This window comes from Colobus angolensis, unplaced genomic scaffold (assembly GCF_000951035.1).
Source record: "Colobus angolensis palliatus isolate OR3802 unplaced genomic scaffold, Cang.pa_1.0 Scaffold101, whole genome shotgun sequence".
Classification (NCBI taxonomy): Eukaryota; Metazoa; Chordata; class Mammalia; order Primates; family Cercopithecidae; genus Colobus; species Colobus angolensis.
This window is the reverse complement of record NW_012111031.1, coordinates 5,657,306-5,677,935: the sequence shown is the minus strand read 5'-3', so window position 1 is coordinate 5,677,935 and position 20,630 is coordinate 5,657,306. Positions and strand designations below refer to the sequence as shown.

Sequence of the window (20,630 nt, the reverse complement as noted above, 5' to 3'; positions counted from 1 at the left end):
ATTATGCTTTGAGTGCTGGGGAAGAGAAGCCACCAGATGTCGTGTAGGCCCTTGTCCCTTTACTGCCTTTCCTCTCTGTTTGTACCCCTGTACAAGGCAGCTCTTGTGGTTATGATTTGTTAACAATTTGAGTAGCTCCCTTATATTTTGCTTCTAGAGTAATTAAACATTGTTTCTTAGAAATGTAAACACGGGACTTAGAATTATGATGCAGTAATGCATTTGGCAGCTGAACTGTGTACTGGGAAAAGAAAAATATCCTGGAGTGGGTTTAAGTTTCACAGATAAGAAAAATGGCTTTATTTAGTGAATTGGAACAATACAAGACCTGTGCCCTGAAGTCAGTACTTTCTCTTCCCAGATGAGTTTCCCTGGGCACAAGACCAACTTCTAAAATAAAACTTGAAAGTAAATGGCAAAAACCAGAAACAGAGCCCCGTAAACTAGACTTTTATGCTACGGCGCCATAAAAATAATTTATTTGCTATCAAAATAAGCTTAAACAGAACCTTTGTCTGACAGATGACTTTTCCTCTCCCCTTAACCTGACAGCACCCCCAACCCAGTCCTTGGTCACAAGCCTGACAGCACAGTGAGATACAAGTTCCTAGTGGCAGTGGAGGCTGATGTTTATTATTTAGAGTTTCTGAAAATGAAAGTGTAATGTCTTGAGTCACTTACTTCCAAATTCTTCCCAGAGAACTTTAAATAGTATTGTGTTAAAAGACAGGAGTAAACAAGCACTGGTAAAACACACCCCAGAATGAATCTCTTATTTCTGCATGAAGGCAACTGATCTGAAGCATTTTTCTCTGTGTGCCTTTTAGAGATGGCATAAGACAGTGCTCAGAACTGTCAGACAGCCTGTGTCAGGTCTGAAGATGTGATTTTGGTGGTTTATACTTGGATGCTTTGGATGGGAATAGCCCTGGAGTCAGCCCTTCATTTCAGGCAGAGGAGCAGAGGAGTGTGAGTTAGACACAACTTTGGATCAGGGGCCAGGAAAACTTGGTTGTCATCCTGGACCAGTTACTCACTCACTGTGTGGGCAAGTCGCTTCATTTGTCTAAATCTCTCTTTTTCCTTTTGTAAAATAAGGATATCGGCACATCTGTGTGGTCCCTTCCAACGGTGTTTTTTAAATTGGTGCCTGAATATCTGAAGCAGGAGATCATCAAGGGTTATGTGAGCTGCACATTCGTGTTTGTTCCCCCAGGAAGGCTAAGATACTGGGCCTCTGCCTTGTAACCATGAACAAGGTTCTCGCAGGGACTCGGTCTCAACTGCAGGTCCCTTGAAGGCCTCATCATTTTCTTCGCTAGAGGGACTTTGGATGTCATTGGTCCTCGCCTAACCCTTGTCTTTGAAAGGTACAGATCCAATCTCTGTGTAGCAGTTAAGTGATCTGACTCAAACATATTTACTCAGTCTTCTTAGAGAATGAGAAAACTCTTCTCAGAATTTTTAAGAATGTTCCTGAAGGACAGTAAAAGCTCTCATTCAGGATAGGCCCCAACAGATTTTTTTTATCCCATAATAGGGTGCCATTTCCTCATTTTACTTTTGTTCATTTGTTCATTCATTCAATAAATATTTTTGAGAATGTGCTGAGCACCAGGTATTACTAGATACTAGGACAGTGAGATAAGATACAGCCCCTATCTTCAATAAGCTGTATACCCTGATAACGATATCCTTAGTGTGTTCTACAAGCTCTACAGTCACGTGTCACTTAACGACAGGGATACATTCTGAGAAATGCGTCCTTAGGCCATTGCATTGTTGTGTGAGCATCATCCAGCGACTTACATAAACCTAGATGGCATGGCCTACTGCGCACCTAGGGTATATGCTGTAACCTATTGCTCCTGGTCTACAAACCCACACAGCATGTTACCATACTGCATACTGTAGGCAATTTTCCTCTCCTCCTAACCTGATAGTACCCATTACCTGACAAAAATGGTAAGTATTTGTGTATGTAAGCGTATCTAGACATAGAAAAGGTACAGTAAAACTAAGGCATAAAAAGTAAAACTGGCTTTCTTTGCTGCGTCTACTGCAAGAATGAAGACCATTCTCAGCAATCAGACTGTCGACATTCCAGAAAATGTCGACATTACTCTGAAGGGACGCACAGTTATCGTGAAGGGCCCCAGAGGAACCCTGCAGAGGGACTTCAATCACAGCAACATAGAACTCAGTCTTCTTGGAAAGAAAAAAAAGAGGCTTCGGGTTGACAAATGGTGGGGTAACAGAAAGGAACTGGCTACCGTTCGGACTATTTGTAGTCATGTACAGAACATGATCAAGGGTGTTACACTGGGCTTCCGTTATAAGATGAGGTCTGTGTATGCACACTTCCCCCATCAACGTCGTTATCCAGGAGAATGGGTCTCTTGTTGAAATCCGAAATTTCTTGGGTGAAAAATACATCCGCAGGGTTCGGATGAGAACAGGTGTTGCTTGTTCAGTATCTCAAGCCCAGAAAGATGAATTAATCCTTGAAGGAAATGACATTGAACTTGTTTCAAATTCAGCGGCTTTGATTCAGCAAGCCACAACAGTTAAAAACAAGGATATCAGGAAATTTTTGGATGGTATCTATGTCTTTGAGAAAGGAACCGTTCAGCAGGCTGATGAATAAGATCTAAGAGTTATCCAGCTACAGAAAGAAGATGCCAGATGACTCCTAAGACCTACTTGTGATATTTAAATGATGCAATAAAAGACGTGTTGATTTGGGGGAAAAAAAAAAAAAAGTAAAACTGGTACACCTGTATAGGGCAGCTTCATTTACGCAACCACCACTGCATACGTGGTCCGTCATTAGTGGAGACTGTTGTGTGAGGCATAACTGTTTATGAAAGTATAGCTACTTTAATTTTAAGTTAACCCTAGTGTGTAGAAAAATTTGTCTTCTGTGCTGTCTTGCACTGAATTTTGCATTGGTATTTTTCCCTCAATAGTGGTTACAAAAAACTATAAATACAGAACCTTCTTCATTTATAGAATTCCTCTGCATTGACCTAGAAAATGACGTTGAGAATTGGATGTTACACTACAGTGTATTCCTCCAGTGAAGGCTGTCAATGGGCATTTCTTTAAGGCCTAAGTTAAAGATAGAACAACTTCCATCACTACAAAACATAGTGTACTTGGAGGAACTCGTAGAGTTTTTTTTTTTTTTTTTTTTTTGTAGCTGTTTTTCTCACTACTTGGGTTTTCTTTCTGAGTTTTGCCCCTGGAGGCTCGGAGTTGAATTCTGTTAGTAGTCACTTGCAACCTTGCTACTGCTCTGTCTTTCCTTAGTTGTGTTTTCCCCATGTGGGTTTGTTATGGGAAAGCAGTGGAGGGGAATTCCTCTTAGGTTGAAATAAGTTTTCTAGCGATGGTGCCACAGTTTACAAATATTTTTAGAAAAATCCTGTCAGATTCTTGGGAACTTCAGACTCACTTCATATCTAAAGTTCTTTTTTCTTTTCTTCTTTTTTTTTTTTTTGTGGTTTTTGAGACAGAGTCTTGCTCTGTCACCCAGGCTGGAGTGCAGTGGCATGATCTCAGCTCACTGCAACCTCAGCCTCATCGGTTCAAGTGATTCTCGTGCTTCAGCCTCCCTGAGTAACTGGGACTACAGGTACCTGCCACTACGCCTGGCTAATTTTTGTGTTTTTAGTCGAGATGGGGTTTCACCATGTTGGCCAGGCTGGTCTCGAACTCTTGGCTTCAAGTGATCCACCCACCTTGGCCTCGCAAAATGCTGGGACTACAGGTGTGAGCCACCACACCTGGCCTAATGTTTTTATTTAAAATTTTTTCTTCTGATTTCTGTTAGTTGAAGAAGGTAGGTTTAGAGCAGTGATGAAGAATTTTCACAAAATCCATGAAGGAGTGAATTATTCAGTAAAATAGCCTCAAAAGGAGGGCCAGAATGCAGGACAGAGGCAAAGAGAGATGGTAGCAGTTTACAAAGAGAAGATACTTCATTACAGAAATCATTGTCAGGGTAATCATATGCTTAGAAAGAAATCACATATGAAGTTCTGTGTTTGAAATCAGAAGGGAAGGTGAACACTTGGTTGAAGGGGCTGTTGGACTTTGATTACTGTTGGACTTTGATTACTGCTGTTACGTTGTTGTTTTTTGGAAGATGGAGTAAATCGTGAGCCGGGTAGATTTCATGTGTTTAGAATTTTAGCTAAAATAGCTCCTTATGTTGAAGCATGTCCTCAATTCTGTACCCACCTTCTCAGTCCTTGTATTACTACCAGTAACTCAGTTTCCAAAATGTAGAATTGCATTTTACATTGTATTTCTTTCAATATTTGGATCAAATACATGCTCAGTGGAAAGGGTACATTTAATTTCCTTTTGGTTCAGCACTAATTTAAATTATGAATGGAGATAATGTAATTCTAGTATCTGTAATTGATTGTTAAAATATTTGGACTCAGTAATACATTTACATGTTTCCAAATTTGGCAAGTTTGAAAAGGTATAGAGTCCAAACTGCTTCCCAGGCCTATCCCCAGCTACTCAGTTCACGTCTCCCCAAGCAACCAGCGTTACCAGTTTCTTGCTTATCCTTCTGCGTACTACAAATACAAAAGCATGTTATTCTGTAGCCCCAGCTACTTGTGAGGCTGAGGTGGGAGGATCACTGGAGCCCAGGAGCTGGAGGTAGTAGTCAGCTGAGATTGTGCCGCTGAACTCCAGCCTAGGTGACAGTGAGACCCTGTCTCAAAAAAAAAAAAGCATATTATTTTCTTCCTGTTTTTATTTTTATTTTTATTTTTATTTTTTTGAGATGGAGCCTTGCTCTGTCTCCCAGGCTGGAGTGCAGTGGCCGGATCTCAGCTCACTGCAAGCTCTGCCTCCCAGGTTCACGCCATTCTCCTGCCTCAGCCTCCCGAGTAGCTGGGACTGTAGGCGCCCGCCACCTCGCCCGGCTAGTTTTTTTTGTATTTTTTTAGTAGAGACGGAGTTTCACCGTGTTAGCCAGGATAGTCTCAATCACCTGATCTCGTGATCCGCCTGTCTCGGCCTCCCAAAGTGCTGGGATTACAGGCTTGAGCCACCACGCCCGGCCTTCTTCCTGTTTTTATGCTAATGAGGACATGCTATGTCCACTGTTCCATGGTGTGTGCATTTATGTTCAATTATTCACTACAAAAATGAAAAGTATAGAATAAAATGAAAGTCTGTAGTATTCTCCACTAGAAACAGGTGTGGGGTTCAAGGGAGAGTATATTTTAATAATTGCAAAACTTTTGTTTAGGTCATTAATCAGAATGGGAACCATGCAGTTCAGAAGGGCCCTGGCTATGATCTGCCACATTTTCCTGAAGCAGTGTTGAGTTCTATAACTGAAGTCCATGGGGACTTGCTATTGGCCTAACTATATGTGGACAATTTTGCTTTTCCAGTAGGACATTCCCATGCTTTGCATTTAATTTGAATTTTGGTATGACTGTACTAAGTTAACATAGCTTTTCTCATTTTACAGAGACATTGAGTAAATCATTGACTAAAGATAATTAACTCCTTTATATCACATGCTGAAATGTTTTGGGGGACATATTATTACCTTCCTTGGGTTATGTAAGAGATGTAATCTAATTCATTGAGTCTGACTGTGTTTAAGCTATTGTTTTGGGTGTCATCGTTGGCTCTTAGAATAGGGACTGGGCCTTAGTCCTTTTCCTTGCTCACAGCTGACCTCCTCCCAGAAGACCCTACTTTTCATGTTTTATGCCTTGGAACTAAGATGTTTGGGGTCCCAAAGTAGGGATGTGTATGAGCACATTTTTTGATACTTTCATATTTCTCTTGCTCTCTAACATGGGTTCTGCCAATATCATGTAAATACAGTGAATCAGATGTTTCTCTGCCTGCAGAATGCCTTTTGCCAGCATGTGGAAGGTGTGTTGCAGGTACCATAGTGTATTTTCTGCGTCTGTTCATACATCCATCTTTCCCACTTAGCTGTGAGTGGCCTAAGGGCAGGAATGGTGCCTTAGCCCTAGAGTCTGGTAGGAAATGCCATGCACATTTGTCAAATGAATGGAAATACAGCTGACTTGCTAGAGCTCAGTTCTGAGTGCAGGGTGCTTGAATGCTATATAATCAAGTTGAGATTTCAGTCTGGGACAGCAGGAAACAATAAAAGGTTATTGAGCAGGAGAGTGACAGGCTTTCATTTGTATCTTAATGAGTTAATTGTAGTGGCTTTAGAAAAGGGGAGAGATTGGGGAAAGGCATTAGTTGGAAAGCTTTGATAAAGTCTAGGTGAGTCAGGAAGGGGTTCTGCATTGCTTGTTTCCCATTGCTCTAACTAGATTTCTTAAAAGCTTACACCAGACTTTTACAGCGTTTGCAACTGAGTAAATTTCACTTTGTAATACCCTGGATATCATACAATTATATAAAGCGCAGTATAATAAGAGTGTTAGTAGCTTCATTGTAATCAGCAAAAATAATTTTTAAGACGGTTGTTATTTTTTGTATATTGTATTATAACAAAAAAGAATAGTCATCAAGTGGGAGGAGGTGTTGTTTTGAGACGTTTGTTTTCATCTCTTAATCCTGCAGATGTTTATCTAGTCCTTTCTCTGCACTCTTAAATGCTAGGGATTTAAAAGATGGATAAGATACAGGCTTATTATGTCTGTGTTCCAGACACTGGACTCCAAACATAAAACAAACATTACATTATTCTTCCTTATGTAATAGAAATGTTTATGTAAGATTGTGTGTAAATCAGTCTCGAATAGACTGAAATAAATGGAATGTGCCAAGAGGAATTGCTATTTAAAGAAGCCTTGTGATAAAACATTTGTATAATAAAGCGCTTATCCAAATAAGCCCACTAATTTCTATGGTTTTTTTTCCCCCCCCGAGGCAAGGTATCCTGTATATTCTGTGTTGAATTCCAGTTGGCCAACCACCTGCCTGGTTAATAGAGTATACCATTAACTTAGTGACACTGGAACCCTGCAAAGGAAATAAGACATAATCTATCGTTGTTCAGTCTCCACTATTAAATAGATTTTAATTCACTTCAGCTTGGGTGGGTGTAATTTGCATCTTTCCTAACAGGCAGGCATCTGCAAGTGTATTGCCTGTAGAAGCTCATTAAAAATCAGTGCAAATCCTGACACTGTCTCTAGAAGCAGGCATTAACTTGCAGAACCCTTGCAAGTGGTTTGTATTCCCAGTGTCAGTAAAGCTTCCTCACTCTTTTCCTGCTTCCATGAAAGTTCAGTCCTAAACTAGTACCACTATTTTAGTACAACTAGCACCACTCAAATAATGCTGCTGTTTAAATAAATTCAAGGGGACCTGCTAAGGAACTGAGAACCTGTAAGGTGACAGGAAAAAAGAAATTCTATTTTTTGGGGCTAATTTATGTATTGAAAATAATTTTTGCTAAGAATTAAAGCTGAGAAAATATACTTGCTAATTCACACAACCTGACAGCCCTCAGAATTTTCCAGCAACAGTTAGGAGCACTGTGATAAAGTTGGCTTTTCCATTTAGAACACTTTACCTTTTTGCTTCAGCTTCTTTAAAGAGTTTGAAATTAGTAATTTCAGTAGAGCAGCTTTGCTGTTGCATCGTACTGCTCGGAGCTTAGTGAGCTGAAGCCTTTTGGGAAAATAGCATTTGGGGAGAGACCCGCAGTGTAATAGCTCATCCCACTGGCACATGTCCCAGAGTAAGCTGGGCTGGAAGCTTTTAGTGTAGTTAAAAGATGCCAGTCTGTCATTTGCATGCACTATAATTGGGCAAGTGGTTTCAGGCTGAGTTTTACATTATCCTTCCACTGAGAGCAGCTGGTGATGGGCTGTAGCTTCCATATGAGCTGGGGACCTATCATCTGGTGTGTTTAGTGCAATCCTGCCTCATCTTGGGAGCAATTTTTTATTTAATGATAATAATAATGCACAATCTTGGTGAAAGATAATGCTTGTGGTTATCAGAATGTGTAGACTGAGTAGGGGCTTTGGCATAGAGATGGTAATGGTGGGGAAAGACAAATATTTAATAAAAGGATTGTAATGGGGAGAAAGTAAATATTTTGCAGGATAAGGAAAGCCACAAATATGATTAATTTAAGAGTCTTAAATAAAACATCTATAAAATGTTAGATTTTTAGTACCAGTAAGGCAAAGTGGCCAGTCTCTAGCTTCCTTTATAAAGTCTACTCATCCTTGGAGGGTCGCTTTTTGGTGCTTTTTTCGTTTGTTCAGAGTCAACCTCTTCCTCTAGGGATATGTTTAAAGCTGTCACCTTTCCTTAGAAATTGTGCCAATCTGATCATTTGTTCCACCACTGCTGCCTCACTCTCTTTTCTTGACTCAAAGAATAATTTGTGTACCCTATCTCTGTTTTTTATTATTTATTGTTAGAGACAGAGTCTCACTCTGTCACATAGGCTGGAGTACAGTGGTGGAGTTATAGCTCACTGCACCTGGGCTTAATTGATCCTCCTGCCTCAGCCTCCTGAGCAGCTAGAAGTATAGGCACATGCCACCACACCCAGCCAACCTTTCTATTTTTTGTAGAGATGAGGTCTCTATATATTTCCCAGGCTGTTCTTGAACTCCTGGCCTTAAGTGATCCTCCTGCCTCAGCCTCCCAAAGTCCTGGGATTATAGGTGTGAGCCACTGCATCCAGGCTCTGTTTTAAACTTGCAATAAATTTTCTGCAAGACTGAATTTATATTAGATTATAAAGTTTGTGGACAAAATAGAACACTCTGTTATAAAAGCTTCCTTCATTTGTTTTGTTCTCTGGTGTTTGATTTGACTGATGTGGATTTGAGTAGGGAAGTGTTCCATGCCATATTAAGGAAAGCACTTTGGGAATCGGCCAGGGCCCACTTAACTTCATTTCAGAGTGGCAGCACTTTGGCAGTCCTCAGTTTCTCTTATTTCCTAACCCATCCCTACTCATTAAGACTAGGCTATTGCATTCCATTTTCAGGGAATACTCTTTCATTTTTTATGGGTGAGAGAACATGAATGCCTCTTAAAATGGTGGTTTGAGCTTGCTGAGAATTTTAGGGGATCCACAGAGTTGAAAAGTCTTACAGGCTATCAGTGAAGCATGGAGGGTTTTCGTTTCGAAAATGTCCTGAGATGAGGGGAAGACTGGGCAGGTGGGATAGGGGAGACTCCTTGCACAGTTAGAACTCAGCTGTTTATACTGGTAACACAGTCTGCTTTAGTAAGGATGAAGCAAAAAGAAAAGCCATATTAACACCTTGAGAAAATCTCTGTATTGTGAGCTTAATCCACCAACTCCAAATATGTTAGCCATTTTTACAAAATACATTTTAGCCCTTGTTACAATAACATTTACTTGTGGAGTGAAATTTTGTATTAGGCAGATTCACTGTAATCAGTAATCTTCCTTCCATTGAGATTCTTCCTGTTAACTTTCTTACTTAAAAACCCTCAGTAGCCTACAGCCCCCGGGTTCTATTTACAGAGACCCTTAACAGTCTATTCAGCCTTACTTCCGCCATTATCCCTACTCTAGGCTAAGTGTTAACCATACCTACCTATGTACATTTACAGCTGTGCCATTTTCTCTGTTTGGATTCTTAACCCCTTCTCTTGCCCAAGTGCCTAGAGGCGCCCTGTTGGCACGTTGAGGGGTAGCTTAAGTGTTTACTTCTTTCCCAACTCCCTCGGTCCATGTTAGCAATACTCTTTTCCATACTCTTCTAGTATCTTCTGCATACTTCTGTACTCCACCTGTCTGTTGCCGTGGAACAGGTCACCCCAAAACAGTGGCTTAGAACAATACTGTAGACTGTTTGTGTCCCCCTACCCCAATTCATATGTTGAAATCCTGGCCCCCATGGCGATGGTATTAGGGGATGAGGCCTTTGGGAGGTGAGGAATGGAGCCACATGAATGGGATGTCTTTATAAAAGAGACCCCAGAGAGCTTTCCCCTTCTACCATGTGAGGGCACAGTGAGAAAACATCTGTGAAACAGAAAGTTTCACCAGACACAGAATCTGCTTGTTCCTTGAGCCTGGACTCCTGAGCCTCCAGAACTATGAGAAATAAATGTGTGGGGTTTTTTTTTTGGTCTTTTTTGTTTGTTTGTTTGTTTTGAGATAGGGTCTCTCTCTGTTGCCTGGGCTGGAGCAAAGTGGCGTGATCTCAGGTAACTGCAACCTCTGCCTCCTGGGCTCAGGTGATTCCCCCACCTCAACCTCCCAAGTAGCTGAGACCACAGGCCTGCGCCACCACACCCAGCTTATTTTTGTATTTTTTGTAGAGAGGGGGTCTCCCCATGTTGCCCAGGTTGGTTTCAAACTCCTAGAATCAAGTGACCACCCACCTTGGGCCTCCCAGAGTGCTGGGATTACAGGTGTGAGCGACCGTACACAGCCAGATGTTTGTTGTTTAAGCAACTCAGACTATAGTATTTTTGTATCTTCCATTGTGCTTAATGTATGGGTCTTAATTCAGCAGTATTCTGTGTTATATAAGGAGTTGTGGTGTGAAATCACTTCCTTTATGTTTTTATGTTTCTTTTTAATTAAATTTTAAGCCTGGGAATCTTGGTAATGACATATGTAAAATATGTAATATTAGACTTGATTTTCATCAGATCAGTGTTAGCACTTTTCTTGTGCAAAGGTGGGTAGTAATGGCTCTTTCCAAAGCGAGTCCCTTGGTTGTATTACACTACTAATGACTATCGGTAGCATAATACAATTTTTGCTGAAATTTTGTTGCTCTTCCACTTTTAAATTAAGGACCAGACAGGAAGGAGGACATATGGTAATATATCAAATACATAACCATTGATATTTTCTTTGTTTTCTTTCACTAACCATCCTTATCAATAGGTTTATGCACGATTTTTTAAAAAACAGCAAAATGAAAAGGTTCATAATATCCTGACTTCCTGTTTTATTATAAATGAGTTGAACACCAGGTAGTGTTAATCTCCTTTAATTTCTTTATGAGTAGTCCTCAAATTAATGTTTGAGGAATGGTTGGGCGTTTTCAAATGTCTCCTACATCTTTTATTTAGACAGCATAGTGAAATGGAAAGAAATTTGGAATTTGCTGGACTCAAGTTTGCATTTTGGTCCTGTCATTTACACATAGATGTACTAGGAATAATCTTACTGGTTTTGTAGACCAGTTGGAAAGATAATTCACCAGTGTTTTAGAGTATATGTATATACACAAAATTTAATAGACATGTAATCACACAATGCTTAAGCCCCAAATGTTATTAAGCCCACACTTTGGTAAACAACATTTGGGGCTTAAGCATCTGTGTGATTCTATGTATGCTGGTATTTGTAAATATAAAAGTGATACAAGCTAAATGACCCATCTTCCTGGGAACTAAGTACAAAGGAATGGTTCTGTTTCTAACCCTTTGACTTACAGTATCATAGAGTTTTAAATATGGCCAGATTTTAATTTGACAGATAAAAAAATGAGGCACAGAGAAGTTAAATGAATTATGCAAACTTACCAGAGGCAGAGTTGGGGACGTTGTCCAGTGCTCTGTTGTATCATTATGTCACTGCCTGCCCTACTGTTTTCCTGCCCTTTCCCTCCTCTTCCTCCCTCTCAGCCCTGGTCCACCTACCTTAGTGCGTGTGTGCACACACACATATGGCAAAGATCAACAAGGATGCTGGGTTCAGGGTCCTTTTCCCACTGGAGTCAGGCAACACTGTTCCTGCCTAGATGTGGTTCTTGGTTGTTGGTCACTTAAAACAGTGGCGTATTTCGAAGGGCTGAATAGACTTCCTTCTTTTTAAGCTTTTCTTTTTATTTATACTTTTGGATCCATGTAATTCCTCTGAGTCATCCACATTATTTTCTACTTTTTCTCAGTTTTCATGACCTGTATTACCATTACAGGTGTCTCTGCTATAATTCAATGTACATACTCCTGGAAACCTCATGTTCTACAAAATCATACATTCAGAATAATCTGGCTAATGGGAAATATTGTTTTGGGGCAGTCTGGCTTATGGGAAATATTAAGTTGGGACCAACCACTCTAAATCTATGCTGCTTTGCAAGCACAGAACTAACAAAAACAATGAAAACCATCATAAAACAGGAGCACAGTTCAGAAGACATACTACATTCCTACTATATACAGATACACTTCGGTAAATATGACTTTAACTCATGAAAATATGTGGGGCTGCTTGATGGAAGGGGATGTAAGAAAGAATATGAGGCTGGTGAGTGTTGGGAGACAAGAACAAAACAAACCAAGACCTTTGCATGAGATCATGCAAAGAGAATCATGCACAAGGTACATCTGAGACACAAGGCCAGCTGGACACCATGGTTCACACCTGTAATCTCAGCATTTTGGGAGGCTGAGGCGGGCAGACCACGTGGTCAGGAGTTCAAGACCTGACCCTTAACAGTCTAGTCAGCCTGGCAAATATGGTGAAATTCTGTCTCTACTAAAAGTACAAAACAAATTAGCTGGGTGTGGTGTGGTGGTGCACACCTGTAGTCCCATCTACTTAGGAGGCTGAGGCAGGAGAATCGCTTGAACCTGGGAGGCAGAGGTTGCAGTGAGCCGAGATCTCGCCACTGCACTCCAGCCTGGGCGACAGAGCAAGACTCTGTCTCAAAAAAAAAAAAAAACACACACACACACACAAACAAAGAAAAAGACACAAGGCCTAGCAGGCTCAGACCATGACAGGAACAGTTAGAGTGGACTCTGGTGCAGTGGGGGGTGCTCTGTTCAGCTTCACTATGAATTTTGCATCCAGCTTCTGTTACTTGGAGATATAAAACAGTAATGTGTGGGGACAAATCGTGGATGAACCAACTCCGGAGTTATGGCATCATGAATCCGCTATGACCAGTCAAATTCACGGTATACAAACATGTCTTGTAGCTGAACAGAAAACATCCAGCCCTACTACGGCTGCTAAATGGAATGTACCCACTGGTTTATCCATATAGTAAGTTTTAACAGTATTTTTAAATATATTATTCATTCTGAATTTGACAGTGGTCTGCCAAGTCTCCCTGAACTCCACAGATTAAATAAAGGTATCTCAGAGGGCCTCTCCCAAGAACTTTAATGCCACATTCCTAGCAAGCTATAGAAAACATTTGAAAACCCCAAGGGCAAAGTTCCAGAGCTTCCTAGGGGCAAAATCGGTGAGCAGAGTAGTAAACTGATAAAACCAGCATAGAGGCCTCTATGGGGGAAAAAGACACCTTTCTGCAGTTAATAAACAGTACCAAAGAACACTGATTGTCTTCTCAGGGTTTGTAGTCCATTTCTATTTTTTATTTTTAAATCTCACCTGTTATTTTTATTTTTAGCTTTTCCATAGTAGTCTGATGGAAATACACTTTATATGTTCTTGTGTGCCAATCAAAAATAAAATAAGCACAATGAATACCTCTAATTGCATAGTCCATGAAAGGCTTGAAAATGATGCAGAGCAGCTGGTTAACACTGCCAATGAGCCATTGGCTGGAGCCCCTTGTAACTCAGCCTTTGATTCTGCCTTCACCAAGCCCCAGCATCCTCAGGGCCCATGTGATGGGTGCTCAGTGGAACTCCAGACTTTGTGGAGGGCTCTCTGGTTCTGCCGCTGGGGAAACTGTGTGTTTCTGAGCCTATGGGAATGGGTCAGAAAGACTAGGAAATGGGGGAGAATAGGAGCAGGAACACAAATGAGGAGCCAGCAATGCAGGTTGGTATTATGTCCCATGTCACTTCCTATGAGTAACTTGATAGATTTGCTTCCTTCATGCCAATAACCTTGAATGGACATGAACCACAATATCCGGGCTAAATGAGTAAGAGCCCAAACCAGGTCCACCCTCCAGACAGAGTTAGAAAAGGTAGACATCCCTTGTAGCTGACTGGAGCAGGGGTCTCCCGTGGGGCGGTAATCCAGAAGGTCTTTAAAGAATGAACAGGATTAAAGTAAGTGAAAATGGAAAGCTGAAGGCAGGGAAGGAAAATGAGGCTCAGGGAGAATTCTGGGCAAGGGAAAATTACAGAGTGATTCCTTAGGGCTTGTGAGTCTAACAATTTTGATGTCAATGGACCTCATTCTTGGAACCACAGGGCAACTGATTGACTTTAGTTTTCTTGTTTGCTATATTCTTGCCACACATGCAATGCATGCTCATTGAAAATTGATGATAATGGCCATATGGAAAGTCTCAGAGCTCATCTAGGATTTGGGTCCCTGAGGCGTAATCAGTGGGTGGAACAGCAGATGGATGGGGCAGAATATTTTTCTCTTCCTTCCTGTGACAGTTGATTCTAAGTTATAAAAATAGGCATTCTCTTTGTGATCTTAGGTTCCAAAATTATGGAAGGTTATCACTATTTATTATTACTACTTCCGCAGCAAACTCAGAGAATCAAAGAGTGATATTGATTATTTAGATGTAGCAATGGTGGACTTAAGCTCTCACAAATCAGGGTCATCTAAAGATATATGTCTTCTTATTTTAGCCTGACCGGTTATTTAAGAATCCGAGGTACCTTTACCTTTTATTTGAAGTTCCTCAATTTGATAAGAGCCGTACCAAGCAGTCAGTTCTGTTTCTCTTTCAGCTCTCTGCCAAGCTTTTGTGTGGCTTAAGACACTGGGACTGGGAAAAGACTGCAGTGTTTGTTAAATGGAAATTATACTGAGCCTTGAGGATTTGAATGCATGGGGAGAGGTACATTTTGGCTTTCCTTCCGTTGTAAAATGCAGTTAAACTGATATCCAGAACAATGGTGAGAAAACACCAATTAACTTAATGTATGAAAGACAGTAAAATAAACAAGGTGGGCAGTCCTGTTTTTGAGGCATTTTTAAACTCTTTGCTGTGTAAGTGCAGGCTTTTGGGAAGATCTGGTTTTCACTTTGATTTTTGCAGTCCCACACTGGCTTGCTTCTGGTTCCGCCTTCAGGGAGATATGTGCTCCCTAGATCTGGGAATCTTTTTGTCTGGAGACCTCAAGATTGGGATCTGCCCCCTCCCCACCCCTTCCTGTCTGAACTCTATTTTAGATCTGCAGTAAAGACTTGAGGCTTTTTGCAAGCTTTCAACTCTGAGGTATTTTGGAAAACTGTAATTTTGTTTGTTCTCTGCTGTATGCATGTGGTTTCTTAAAACACGAGTGTGATTATTTTCTGCCTCCTTTCCATAGCAGACATTTCCCTCAAACTGCAGGCTCCAAAAGTAGGTTCTCAGTGCACTTGCCATGCTGTCTCATTGCTTATTGAGAGTGACTGTCTCTTTACAACGAATCAACTGGTTGCAGTTTTGAGGCTTTTTTGGTGGCTTCCAAACTTGTCCCTCACATGTTCAGCAGCCAGACATGCTCAATGCATTGTATATTTCCCAGCAAGCCATGAAGCACTATTGACTTATTGAGAAACTTAGTTTGATGGTAATGAGGCAGGTCTATAAAATAGCACTTTGGGGAGTTTTTACCCATAAAATAGCAATTTGTGGAAGACCGTTAGTATGTAGCATGGACTTTGAAGCTAGAGTACTTGAGTTTGAATCTCAGCTTTTCTACTTTTTTTTTCTAGTAATTTTTATTTTTTTTTAACTGTTAAATTCTTAACATACCTGAAATTTAGTTTGATATAGGGAGTCATATTTGGATCTAGTTGTTGATTCTTTTTAAATAATAATTTTTAGTGATTTTTTATCGTGATAAAATATACATAAGATTTATCATTTTAACCATTTTAATTTGGATGTACAAATCAGTGTGGCATGAAATACATTCATGACTTGTCCACTTTTTAGCTATGTTAGAGGTCAAATTATTTTACCTTTCTGTGTCTCCATTTCCTCTTCTGCAAGTGGGAATAATACTCCTATTAAGTTGTTATGAGATTAAGACTAAATTCAGGCCGGGCGTGGTGCCTCACACTTGTAATTCCAGCACTTTGGGAGGCCAGGGCAGGTGGATCACTTGAGGTTAGGAGTTTGAGACCGGCCTGGCCAACATGGTGAAACCCTGTCTCTACTAAAAATACAAAAAATTAGCTGGGTATGGTGGTTCATGCCTGTAGTCCCAGCTACTCAGGAGGCTGAGGCAGCAGAATTGTTTGAACTTGGGAGGTAGAGGTTGCAGTGAGCTAAGATTGTGCCACTGTACTCCATCCAGCCTGGGTGACAGAGCGAGAATCTGTCTCAAAAAAAAAAAAAAAAAAAAAGACTTAATTCATAGGAAACACTTGATGTATACAGGACAAAATAAGTGCTTAATAATAGTTGGTGGCCATGAGGATTTGTGGTACTGGCAATCCCCCATTTGCTAGTTAAGAAGCATTTTTGAGCCTGGTGCCATATCTCTGTCCCATACATATGCCTGTGTGGTCACAGTTATTGCCCATGGAATCATAGTGGAGACCTCGAGAATTCTCACTGGTAACACCGGATAATTTTTTCATCATTTTTGTGTCCACTTTAGCATGAGACCAGTACACAGTTCGATCTTCAGGGGAGAAAAGGAGATTTTCTAACAGATTTATATTTCAAATTGTTTGCAAGGCAATTGATAATGAAAAGAGAAAACCTACTTACTCTTCAAGTTCAAAGCATAATGAAAGAGGCTTGAAGAGGGTAGACTTCTGAATATATTCTATAAACAGTATCTCTTTTCAGAGCTTTTGAGAAAACCCTTGTTTTAAAAAAAATGTGAGCAACAATTGTTATTCATGAATTCTAGATGTGTAAATTGTGTGATCAAAATGAGAGGAAAAAGAGAAGTCTCAAGGGAATAAGCATTTTGTCTACATTTAAGTCTTTTGGAAATGATATGTTTGAAAATAATATACCCGTTAAATATATTTCCTTAAATTACTTAGATAAACTATTTCTGTTGTAGTTTCTGGTAAATAGTAATATGAAATGGTTTCTATTTTATTGTGAACAACTTCATTACTTTTTAATTCAGCAAAAAGCTCCAAATAGATCTGTAAAAAGGACTGCAGAAGTCCTCTGAAATGAATCAACTATTTCTAGCCTTAAAATTCATGTTTCCACAATGGAATATACTATATTCAGCCACCATCACAAAAAATGTCTTTCTTATCGGTGCTGCCCTAGCTAAATGTGAACTTTAAAAACTGGAAAATCAGGCACTTTGTAGACAGTTCACTCTTTGTTTTATATTTTTGGGCTAAGGAAAAGACATTGCCCAAGGAATTATTTCTGGAAGGAGTCTAACTTCTCAATCAGCATAGTAGTTTAGCCTACAGTATTTTCGTTGTTTTGAGAATTGATAGTGACCCTAAATATAACAAAAGAATATTGATTTCTAAAGCATGGATCATGTTGGTTCCTAAAAAGTGAGTGATAATGTAGCAATTAAATTCCGTCCCTGTATTATACACAGTTGGTCAGGCTATCGGCAGAATGCCTTCATCATTATTGAATTGCATAATAAACACTTGGGGCAGAGTGCTATAGTGGAAATAAAACTACATTTTGGTTTAGGACTTCCTGCCCCAGCCCATGGCCCATAGAGCCAAGCCTTCCCATTTCATGAAGTTGTGAGGGGAAGGAGACAGGCATTGGCCTCATGGTAGCAGCTGCTGGAAGGTTCTTTTCCTAGCTCATTTTCTTTCCTCATTTTTCACATTTTTCCAGGGTGACATCACATGTGGTCACTATTTATATGCATCTCCCAAGCCTGCATTTTAGCCAAGACATTTCTCATGGGCTCCAGACCCACAATCTAGTGGTCAACGTACTCTCTACTTGGTTGCTCCGTAGATCCCCTAAGTCAAGGCATGAAAGTCTAAACTGATCATGACTGTCCTGTCCCATCATCACCTCCAAACATGTTTCTTTTCCTGCATTTCTTTTGAGCAACTAGCACATTTCCAGTCATTCATCCACATCAGAAACCCCCAGATGCCACCAGCTCTTCCTTTCTCCTCACTTTCAATGTTTAATGGAACACTAAGCTCTGCCAATTCTACTTCACAAATGTCTTGCCTGGCCATTCCTCCTTTCTGTGCCACCCATCTTCACCTTATTTCAGGCCTTCCTCATTTCTCACCTGAATCTTTGTAATCATGGCCTCTAGAGCTGGCTTCTTGGATCCCTACTGACCATCAGTCCCATGTGCCTCCGCCATAATGCCAGTCACAGTTCTCAAAGAGCTCTTCCCTTCCTCCCTTCCTCATCCAGTCTGTGCCTGGTAATCTGGAGTGAATTTTCCACTCCATCCTGGCAGTCTTCCAAATACTTATCCAGAGACTCAGCTTACAGCTCAATGCCTCTTTGAAGCCTTTCTCAACCTTTGCAGAGTTGAGATCTAACTGTTCTGCTAAATGTAAATCCAACTCTTCATACATTTTCTCTTGTTTACCTGTCTCCCTACTCTCCTGTCAGAGTCTGAGTTACTTGAGGTTGTGAATTGAGTCTTATCCATGTCTGTCTCTAATATCTAGCATGGTATGTCTCATTTATAGCAAACATCCATAAATGATTGAGTGAGTGAGTGAACGTGTGGGTGGTTTTTCCCGGAGTGGGAAGGGTTGGGAAGGTACCATGTAGCCAGTGTGAGCCTCCCTTCAGCCTCTATGACTTTCTGATGAGCACGCTTACATGTAGTGACTTCTCTTGACCCTTACCAGTTAGATACGTGCTCTGGGACCAGAGCTGCAGAATATAAACCAGTAGTTTTAAAAAGTTATTATTCTCTCCATAAAGATTGGGATTTTAATAGGCAAAGATAACAAGGCTGAACACAACCAAGTGAACCCAGTGAATTATATTTATTTCAGTGAGGCGTCTGTATGCACTGTGGCCATCCCAGAGACCTTACTTTCAATTCATATCCACTAACTCAAGGGGACCTTACAGCCACCCAGCACTCACACTGCCTTTCTCTTCTGCAGAGACTTTCGCACAGTCTGTTCACGACTTCATACTTTCTCCTGCACTTAAACCTTTAACATTTCTCTATCCCTGCCTCTCAGCTAACTGGGCTTTCAGGCATTCAGAAAGAGCTACCCTGTGTACCTGCCACCACAGCTTCTCAGTTGTCTGCATTCGCTGGCCAGTCTCCCTTGCCGTGGAGGAATTGTTGATGCGCCTGGGAAGGCTACACCCTCCACTTGAAAGATCCGGTCCCCTCCCACCTTTTTAAGAACATCACTCCATCAGTTTTCCCTTTCTCTTCTGAATCGTCAGTTTTCCCCCGTCCACCAAGCTATTCCCCATCAGCATACAAACATGCGGATTTCTTCCCCTCATACCATGCCCCCTTCAGCTTCCATTCCATTTATCTGCTCTCTTTTACCTTGACTTGCCTAAACTCATAACTTATTCCTCTTTTTTCAGTCTCTCTTTGCAAAGTTTTTAAAGCTTTTAAGTTTGGTAAAATATATACAACATCCAACTTACCATCTCAACCTTTTTTTGTCTCGCTTTGTCACCCAGGCTGGAGTGCAATGGCATGATCTCGGCTCACTGTAACCTCCGCCTCCTGGGTTCAAGTGATTCTTCTGCCTCAGCCTTGCGAGTAGCTGGAATTACAGGCATGTGCCACACACCTGGCTAATTTTTTTTGTATTTTTTTGTAGAGACGGGGTTTCACCATTTTGGCCAGGCTGGTCTTGAACTCCTGACCTCAAGTGATCCACCGCCTCAGTCTCCCAAAGTGCCGGGATTACAGGCGTGAGCCACTGTGCCCGGCCCATCTCAACCATTCTTTTTTTTTTGAGACGGAGTCTCGCTCTGTGGCCCAGGCTGGAGTGCAGTGGCCGGATCTCAGCTCACTGCAAGCTCCGCCTCCTGGGTTTACGCCATTCTCCTGCCTCAGCCTCCCGAGTAGCTGGGACTACAGGCGCCCGCCACCTTGCCCGGCTAGTTTTTTGTATTTTTTAGTAGAGACGGGGTTTCACCATGTTAGCCAGGATGGTCTTGATCTCCTGACCTCGTGATCCGCCCGTCTCGGCCTCCCAAAGTGCTGGGATTACAGGCTTGAGCCACCGCGCCCGGCTCAACCATTCTTAAGTGTGCAATTCAGTAATGTCAGGTACATTCACATTATTGAGCCACCAATCTGCAGAATGTTTTCATCTTGCAAAACTGAAATTCTGTACCCATTAAACATTAACTCCTCATTTTTCCCTCCTCCAAGCCCCTGGCAACCACCCTTATACCTTCTATCTCTGTGAATTTGACTACTCTGGGTAATCTTCCATTCTCTCCTGAACCCACCTTCATCAGGCTTTTGCTCCTACATTCCCCCTCCACTGCTTTTCTCAGGGTCACCTGTGGCCTCCACTTGCTGGATCTGACAGTCATTTCTCAGTCTTTGGCTGATCTGACCCGGCAGCAGCCATAGGCACAGTGGAGCACTCTCTCCTCCTGGAAACACTGTCTTCACTTGGTTTCCAGGGACCTTGTTGGCCTGTGTTTTCCTCCTTCCTCTTAGTCTTCTTCCTCTTCTTGCCTCTAAAGGTTGGGATGTCCCAGGGCTGAGTGCATGGCCCTCTTCTCTAATCTTCACTCACTCCACTTTAGAGTATTCTTGCCATGCCATTTATACTCTTGCAGTTCCCAACATTTGTCCCCGAGCTCCACCTGTGAACACTTCCT

The 20,630-nt window shown here is 41.3% G+C and overlaps 1 protein-coding gene and 1 pseudogene across 3 annotated transcripts in view; both read left to right on the top strand.

The window, feature by feature from the left end:
- The window catches only part of LRCH1 (leucine-rich repeats and calponin homology (CH) domain containing 1), a 195,991-nt gene that overhangs the window by 66,295 nt on the left and 109,066 nt on the right, over positions 1-20,630 (top strand). The gene's annotated exons all lie outside the window — the stretch shown is intronic.
- LOC105510159 lies at positions 2,046-2,743 on the top strand (annotated as a pseudogene). Its single transcript, XR_001001530.1, has one exon. The product of XR_001001530.1 is annotated as a 60S ribosomal protein L9 pseudogene (transcript).